This window comes from Nicotiana attenuata, chromosome 11 (genome assembly GCF_001879085.1).
Source record: "Nicotiana attenuata strain UT chromosome 11, NIATTr2, whole genome shotgun sequence".
Lineage (NCBI taxonomy): Eukaryota > Viridiplantae > Streptophyta > Magnoliopsida > Solanales > Solanaceae > Nicotiana > Nicotiana attenuata.
Genome location: NC_031999.1, coordinates 50,112,292 through 50,122,223, shown reverse-complemented (window position 1 = coordinate 50,122,223; position 9,932 = coordinate 50,112,292). Strand labels below are relative to the sequence as shown.

Sequence of the window (9,932 nt, the reverse complement as noted above, 5' to 3'; positions counted from 1 at the left end):
CCCCCCCCCGACCTGAGTCCCCATGTCCACTTCTCCTGACTCACAAACAATTTGCTTGGCAAAGTCAACAAGCCCAAGCTGGCTTCTTAGGAAGCTTTGTTCCATTGCGCTTCCATTTAGCTACCAAAGTTCCAGTCAAGTTCTTGTCCACTGATTGAACATTCAGTAACAGCCATTTTGCCTCAAAATAGTGCAAGAGAGGGTAATTCTTTAGCTGGCCCTCGTTCGTGTAGATCGGAGGTGGATATTGAAGTTCTACTAGAATGTACCGTATACTTTTAAGAATCAAATAACATATACTTAATCATTTATACACACTAGTTTTAGGGTACACGCTTTGCGCGTGTACCTATATTAATGAATACACAAATTTTAAAAATTACATACATGTTATTAGATAATTTGTTTGAGTTATGAAATATAATTTAAGATTTTTTTTAAAAATAATAAATATTATTCCCATTTAATTAGCTTAACAAATGAAAGAATTTTACTTAGATGCCTTATTGTTATTTTGTCCGGACTTATGTCAAAACATATGAAAATTGTTAATATTTACAATTCTTTAAAGATTTATCAAATAACACAAATTAAAAATTAAATCTCTTGGTCTCTTAAAACTTTTGCGAATGAAAAAAGTTGGCATTATACCTTCTTAGAATTTGATAGTGACAATGTAAAGTTTAAAGAATGAGTAATATTGAACTAATATTGTACAAGAAAAAACTTAGTATAACATTGTAGCGAGATGTTTTCCTTTGTTAGACTGAATGCAAAAACGAAACAAATGACAACTCATTTATAATCTGGTTGCCTTCTACAATTTTACCTTATTGCTTAAAATTTATTTTTTCACCGATTTAAATATTTATTTTTTACTATAATTAGTTTTGCTATATTTTATGATTTCTTTTACTGTCGATATTCTTCTTACAAAATAAAATTTATGTACTTTAAGTGTTTTGTCAATTTAACCAAAAAAAATCCTATATGATAAATTTGTAAAATAATTGAATTGGATTCGTTTCCTAATTAATTAATTCAACGACTTAATTATTTGTTCTCAACATTAAAATAAATAATTTAATTTTACTAATTCAAATTTTGAATATTTGCTCATTCTAAATATTTGAGAATAATTATAATTTTCCCAATAAGAATTCGATTTACAAATAGTAAGAAAAATCATATGTATTGAATCTTTATGTTTTCAGAATTCGTTGCGTGCTTGACTCCTACAGAATTTTGCTAACTCACGTTTTGCATAATAAAGAATCTTATAGGAATAGTTCAATACAAATCTAATATTAATGGGCTTTAAACAAGGAAAATTTTAATAATAAAATTTAAGTTGATTTTAAAGTCCTAAAATTAGAAAAATAATTAAAAGACTATTTTATCTAGTATAAAATCTATTTTTAAAGGTAAAAATTGGCGAATGATATTTCGCTAAGAACTTCTATGCTTTTAATATAGTATAAATAGATAGATAGGTAGATTTTAATGCTCAAATGAGATGTACAATTGCTCCAACTACACCAAATAGTTATGATATTTTGGGGCGACTCTAATTAAATCTGTCAAAATGTTAACATAACATTTCAATAAACGGAGAGAGAAGAAACCAAAATTCAAAAGAACAATTTGTTAAAAAAACTTATTTTGCATGTTTTTCGCTTTTGGTTACCAACTTAGCCGATAGGTAATAGAAATAGACTAAAAATGTGTAAAACTTACATTTAATTTCGATTTGGCCAAAGATAAAACTTTATTATATTTAATTATTTAAGTTCAAGCATAATTTATATTATTTATAAAAAAAATAAAAAAGGGTAAAGACTTGAAAAATAAATATGCCTGACGGGATTTGAACAAAGATAGAATTTTATTATGTTTAACTATCTAAGTTTGATACTAAATATGATTAAATTATTTTTTATCAAAATAAAAAGGCCAAAGACTTGGAAAAAAATTGCCTAACGGTTCCTAACATGGTTAAGAACAAAAACTTGGAAACTTTGAAGGATTTAAGAAGAGTCCTAATATTTAGGATCTTGTACATAGTTAAAATAAGGAAGTATTTAATAAATAAATTTTTAGTTGATTTCAAAGTCCAAATTTTTAGGGAAATAATTAAATGACTATTTTGTCTAGTATTAACTCTATCTTTAGAGCATAAAAAAGGCGAACGACATTTTGCTAAGGGTCTTCGTACTTTTAATATAGTATATATAGATAGATATAGATATGATGCATAACCATATTATACACATATGGCATAGGTGTTGAACGCAAAATGAAGAGTACAAAGCCTTATGCATACTTGCTTAATATATCCATTTCCTCTTTCCCATTTGTATGCAATTTGCCTAAAACTAGGTAAGCAAGAGAAATTATTTTCTCCTATTTATCTTTTTTTTTTTAAAATTAGCAACGTAAGCAAGAGAAATTATAAACAAGTAGTTTCAATGGTTTAATTTCCAACACCAAATAACACAAATGTTCTTCAAACACATTCTTCTGATTAACTGTTAAATTAAATGTTCAAAAACACTAATTTACCCAATTTCACAAACTATTTGACATGTAAACTGGCATATAATTTCCAAAAGATAAAACTTTTGGGATAATGCCATTTGACCTAAATCTTCCAGGACCCAAAATTGCACACCAAAGGATAGGCTTAATACAATATTTGTAAAGCACTTCAGAAACTGAAATTGCAGAAACTCTAATCAATATTTTTAAAGTAAGAAATGGAAACTGACCTCAGGTATGAGATTTCAACTGAATAAAAAAGCAAAATCCAGAAATTCTAATCAATATTTCTAAAGTAAGAAATGGAAACTGACCTCAGGTTAGAGATTTCAACTGAATAAAAAAGCAAGGAAAATGGCAAAAAAAATTTGGACCATTTCTCGATTTGTGCGTGTCATCCTTGCGCAGGGGCCATGCTAATCTTCTCTGTATCGTTCCAATTTTATCGGATGTCCCCGAAGGGACGATCTTAGTTGTTAGGGTTTCGATAGATAAATTGAAGAAAGTTTCTTTCCATAGCCGATGAGGGAGAAACTAACTAGCTAGTTGGGTTTTTAGTTGGGACGGGACTAGGCTTCTGTTCACTCGGTTCCCTCTGAATAAGCCCATATTTTTGTCCCTGGACTTAACTGTAATGGGCCGGCCTTTTTATTAGTTGACCTGATGGGATCTTTACACGCATAGCCCGTCATATTCAAGTTTACTTTTTCTAGCCATCTATATACATTGACTATACATATTTATACATATTGAATGCACAAATTATGCATATATTATACCTTCAACGGCTATTTTTAGTTTAACCGGTTGGGTGGATGGCTATTAGGTTAATTCTTCTTACCTGACTGGATAAACAGTCACTCAGTCCTCACGGTCACTCAGTCCAATCAGTTCTCCCAGTCACTCAGCACTCGCGCTCGGCACTCGCACCCGCACTCAGTAGGTACATGCACTCACTATGGATGTGCAGACTCCGGATGGGCAATTGCAGCCCAAGCGCTATAATAAGCCAATGATGGCATGGATCAAATAAACATGTTGTGGCGTGCAGCCCGATCACATAAATATCCTCACAATCAGGCCCTCGGCCTCACTCAGTCATCAATCTCTCCAGTCTCTCGGGCTCAAAAGAATTATGATAATCAGTCCAAACAGTGATGATATGATGTATAAATAAAGGACAACAGAGACTGAGATATGATATGCAAATAATAGCTGTGATTGAGTATAAATTTCAAATTAAGCAATTAGTTCAACATGTAACACGACCTCTGTGGGTCCCAACAGTACCAGCATGTGGCCTAAGCAAGATTTCTAACATGGATCACAACTCAATTACTCTAGCACGTAGAGATTTCATGGTTACAAATAAGATTAGGTAACTACACAGTACCACAGAAATAACTGAGTTACAATTCACACAGTGCACGCTCACACGTCCGTCACCTACTATGTGCGTCACCTCAACACCAAACACATATTACGCATATTCAGGAGTTCATACCCTCAACACCAAGTTTAGAAGTGTTACTTACCTCGAACAAGCTAAATTCAATACCGAGCAAGCCAAACGATACTCCAAGAATTCCTTTCCGAGGGTACCGACCTCCGAACCACTCGGAACTAGCTAAAAGCAACTCAAGAACATCAAATCATGCCTAAGGAAACAATTCTAAATGATAAAGGTCGAATCTTTAATCAAAATTCCAAAGTCAACCAAAAAGTCAAACCCGGGCCTGTACCTCGGAACCCGACAAAACACATATAATCCGACAACCCATTCAATTACGTACGAGTCCAACCATACTAGTTTCACCCAATCCGACTCTGAATCGATATTCAAAACTCAAAAATTCACTCTATGAAACTTATGACAAAACCCCCCAATTTTCTCTTTAAAATTCACAATCCAATTACCAAAAATTAAGATAGATTCACGAAATACAATCAAAACCGAGTATAGAACACTTACCCCAATCCTTATGATAAAATTTGCCTAAAAAATCGCTCAAATCTGAGCTCCCCAACTCAAAATATGAATAAAATAGCCAAGCCCTCAATAAGTAGCTTCTGCTCAACCATCTTCGCTTTTCCGAATGAATTAGCCGCTTCTGCGACAGAACATCCGCTTCTGCAGAACCAGCTAAAACTCAACCCTCGCACCTACGGATAAAATATTTGCTTTTGCGACATCGCAGGTGCGAGCCACCATCCGCTCCTGTGCAAGACCTCGCTCCTGCGCTCCACCCCATCGTGTCTGCGCATCCGCACTTGCGCCCAAATCTCCGCTTCTGCGATCTTCCTCACCCAGCTCTCACCTTACTTCTGCGACTCCTTTGTCACTTTTGCGACCATCGCACCTGCGCAAAACTAGCCATATGTGTGATCACACCAGATCCTGTTGCGAGCAGCCTTAGCCAAAAATTGATCTAAACGATCTGAACCTCGTTCGAAACTCTTCCAAGGCCACTCGGGACCCCGTCCAAATATACCAACTAGTCCCATAACATGGACCTACTTGAGGCCTCATATCATATATAACAACATCAAAACGACGAATCACACCTCAATTCGAACTTAAATGAACTTTGAACTTTCAACTACCAAAACTCGCGCCGAAACATATCAAATCAACCCGGGATAAATCCAAATTTTGTACACAAGTCTCAAATGACATAAAGAAGATATTCCGATTCTCGGAACTACAATTTGAACCCGATATCATCAAAGTCAAACTCCTGGTCAAACTTATGAACTTTCCAAACCTTCAAATTCCCAGCTCTCGCCAATTAGTGCCGAATCATTCTAGAAATATCCAAATGCAAATCCGGGCATACGCTCGAGTCCAAAATCACCACCCAGACCTAACGGAACCATCAAAACTCCGTTCCAGGGTCAAATTTACAAAACTCAAACTTGGTCAACTCTTCCGACTTAAAGCTTCAACAATGAAATTCATCCTTCCAAATCAATTCCGAATAACCTGAAAACCAAAACCGACAATTCACACATGTCATGATACATCATACGGAGTTACTTATGCCCTCAAACTACCGAGCGAAGTGCAAATGATCAAAACGACCGGTCGGGTCGTTACACACGTCAACCAATAAACAAGATAAATTAATTAGACAATTTAAGTGGAAAACTCAACGGGATTGTTAGCTAACCCGTAGCTCTAAAATATTTTCTCTCATTGAGTTCGTCTCTAATATTGCTGACTTATTTCCTTTAATTTCTTAGTTTGCTACCCTAGATAGTTGTAGTTAATAATCTTTAGAAAATCACTTGAATAGATTAATTATGTTAGATTAATTTAGTTGATAGTTAATCACAAGTCCCTGTGGGTATGATATCTAGACTTACAATCCTATATTACTTGTACGACCACGTATACTTGCGTGTGCGTTTGGGAGCAACAACTGCTCTATGACCATTTCTCATTTTTTGGCATTAAGGGCTATAAAACGAGAACTTAAGACAATTTTTAATTTTTCGTGTGCTAATGTCCGCGGTATTTTCATGAATTTGGGCGACAGGCTCTGAGTAGCCTAAAATTTTATGGGCCCATCAAAATGACCTAATGAACAATAGTTATTGCTTAGCCATGACCATTCCTCATTTATGGCGTTTTAGGGCCGTTAAACAGGAATTCATGACGATTTTCAATTTTTCGTGTGCTATGTCCATGCCTTCTTCATGAACTCGGGCGACGGACTCCAAATCGGCTATTAAACGATCTAGTGAACAGTAGAAATAGATTTGTAATGACAATTTTTCATTTTGTGATGTTTCAAGACTGTAAAACAGGATTTCAGGAGATTTTTAATTTTCGTATGCTAATGTCCAAACTATCTTCATGAATTCGGGCGGCGGACTGCGAATCGCCTAAAATTCTGCGGCATATCAGAAAAGGTCTAATGGATAATGATCATATCTTTTCATGAATGTTCCTCATTTTTTTTTGCATTTTAGGGCAAAAAATAGGAATTAAAGATGATTTCTAATTTTTCATGTGCTAATATCCATGTTATCATTATGAAATGGGGTGACAGGCTCCGAATTGCCTAAAATTTTGTGGCACTATCAGAAACGACCTAATGAATAATATTCAACGCTTTGTCGCGATTGTTCCCCGATTTTGGCATTTTGGGGCCATGAAACAGATTTTCAAGATGATTTTCAATTTTTCATATTTTAATGTCCACGTCATCTTCATGAATTCGGGCGATGAGCTGCGAATCGCCTAAACTTTTGTGGGTCTATCAGAAATGACCTAATGAATAATAGTCATCGCTTCACCGTGATTGTTTCTCGTTTTTTGGCGTTTTAGGGCCATAAAATAGCTATCGGAACAATTTATAACTTTTTGAGTATTAATGTCCATGCCATCTTTATAAATTCGCGCGACAGGCTCCGAATCACCTAAAATTTTACAAGCCCATCCGGCACGACCTAACGAACAATGATCATAATTTTGCCATGACTGTTCCTCGTTTACAGGCATTTCAAGACCATAAAACAGGAATTCAGGACGATTTCTAATTTTTCGTGTGCTGATGTCCACATTATGTTCATGAATTTGGGTATGGAGGTCGAGAATCAAGGTAGAGGGCTAGTAGGTAGTCGAGAGTAATAGTGGTAGACTTGTATTCCGTTATTGTTAGACTACTTACTTATTGTTCCTTTAGTTGCATTTTTTCCCTATGTCGTTGTTGTTATTTCTTGGTATTGTTGCTTCTTTCTCGTCTTTCGTGAGCCGAAGTTCTATCGAAAATAGCCTCTCTACGTACAAGATGGGGTAAGGTCTGCGTACACACTATCCTCCCCAGACTCCACTTGTGAGATTATATTGGGTTTGTTGTTGTTATTGTTTTTCATGTGGCCGTCTTACTAAGGTTTGCATGCAAGTGTTGCAGAATTAACAGTATAGTTTGTCGCAATATGCATCAGGGTCAATTAATTTAACTCAAAAAAGGAACATCAGTCACAAACTCTCTTTTCTTCTCTAACTTCAAGATTGATACTGATCAAGGGCGGACCCACCTTATAGCAAGAACCCGCTTCATCGAAAAATTAATTATCTTCACTAGTGAACTTCATCAGAAAATCATGAAAGAAGATAATATTATAAGACATGAACCCAATAGATACAAATGGAAGCTGCAGAGCAGTGGCAAAGAGGGTTCATAATATGGGTGGAGGTAAGAAGTTCGAACCTCTGCTGAAGTGTCAAACTTACATTTATGCCACAGTGCATTTATGTTATAGTTATATGCGTAACTGTTGTAGCTATTCTTATTAAACTCTATTTTACTTCAAAAAAAATAAAAATTAAACCTTTCCATTAAGTGAATTTTGGTTCTCTCTTACATAGTTTCTGCTAAAACTGTCACGACCCGGATTTTCCACCATCGGGAGTCGTGATGGCGCCTACTAATGTGAGCTAGGCAAGCCAATTACCGAACATATTACCTTTATCCATTTTTATACCTTTTTAGCATTTATAAAGCAATAATGTGAAAACAGCGAAAATTTCAATAAGCGGAAGAAATGTAGCGAAATATATGAAATATTAATCTAATACAACTGTTTAAGCCTTAATCACCCAGAACTGGTGTCACAGTACCGCAGACGATCAAAGAATGCTAAATACAAAGTCTGAAAATAAAAGATACACCGTTTCTGAAACAAAGAAATGAAACAGGAAGTAAACGATAGAGGAGACGCCAGGGCCTGCGGACGCCTGCAGGTCTATCTTGGATCTCCGCGTGGACTGAAGGTAGCCACTAAATATACGGTCCAAAGTCAACAACACTGGGATCTGCACAAAAGAGTGCAGAGTGTATTATCAGCACAACCGACCCCATGTGCTGGTAAGTGCCTAGCCTAACCTAGGCGAAGTAGTGACGAGGCTAGGACCAGACTACCAAATAAACCTGTGCAGTTATATAATATACAGCGAAAAGTAAAGCAGAAATAAACAAGTAAAGATGGGAGGGGGAAAGCATGCTTCGGGGAATAACAGGTAAAACAGAATATCAAGAGAATTATAAAGGAACCAAAATCCAACTACTAACAAGGATAAGGAAAACAAAGGCAGAATTCACTTTCATTTCACATTTCACGTATCTCGTTGCAGGCGTGCAACCCGCTCCCATTTCATATATCTCGTGGCAGGCGTGCCTCCCGTTCCCATTTCATATATCTCGTGGCAGGCGTGCCACCCGATCCCAGTTACAATTCAACAACAACCACAAAGAATCCTGGCAAGGGAACAAGAGCAATATAACAACATCCCGGCAAGGGAACAAGAGCAATATAACAACATCCCGACAAGGGAACAATAATATTTCAACAACATCCCGACAAGGGAATAATAATATCAAAACAAACATCCCGGCAAGGGAACATTGATGATAGTAACATGTGAAGCACAATAAACCACGACGGAGTCATAACAATTATAATACAAGACTCACGAGCATGCTTGACACCGACGTATAGATACTCATCACCATGCCTATACGTCGTACTCCACAATTAACACGTAGCAAATAAGACACGACTCATAATCCCTCAAGCTAAGGTTAGACCAAACACTTACCTCGATGCCACGAACACAATTCACGTTTCAATTATAGCTTTACCTCTTGATTCCACCACCAATTCGCTCATATCTAGTCATAAGTTACTTAATTACATCAATAAACGCTAAATGAATCAATCCCAATGCATGAAAATGAGTTTTCCGAAGTTTTACCTAAAAAGTCAAAAATCGCCCCCGAGCCCACATGGTCAAAACCCGAGGTTCGAACCAAAACCCGATTACCCATTCCCCCACGAACCCAAATATATAATTTATTTTGAAATCGGACATCAAATCGAGGTCCAAATTCTCAATTTTTGAAAAACCTAGGTTCTACCCAAAACACCCAAATTCCCCATGAAAATCATTGATTTTAAGTTGAAATCATGTTAAAAGATGTTAATGATTGAAGGAAACGAGTTAAAAGTGACTTACAATCGATTTGGAAGAAGATTTGTTCTTGAAAAATCGCCCTAGGGAGTTTGTGTTTTGAAAAGATGTGAAAATGGGTTAAAATTCGTCTAATTATAAAAGTTGCAGGTCTCAGATGTGGGAATTGCGAACAGGGGTTCTGCGAAGAACATCTCGCATTTGCGAGTGGGGAATTGCGACTACAGCGTCGTATTTGCGACTCAAGGATGAAACAGGGGTGATCGCATTTGCGATCAAAACCTCGCATTTGCGAGTAAAGACAGGCCTGGGCTGTTTCGCATTTGCGATCCAGCCTTCTCATTTGCGAACTCGCATTTCTGGTCACACCAGCTAAAATCTGCAACTTGCTAAGTCTAAAAATCCACCCCGTGCG

At 36.3% G+C, this 9,932-nt stretch overlaps 1 long non-coding RNA gene across 1 annotated transcript in view; it reads right to left on the bottom strand.

Moving 5' to 3' along the window:
- Positions 1-3,089, bottom strand: part of LOC109234505 — a 6,076-nt gene extending 2,987 nt beyond the window's left edge. Inside the window, exon 1 of the long non-coding RNA XR_002069252.1 lies at positions 2,853-3,089. This is a non-coding gene — a long non-coding RNA (uncharacterized LOC109234505). The remainder of the gene's footprint in view (positions 1-2,852) is intronic.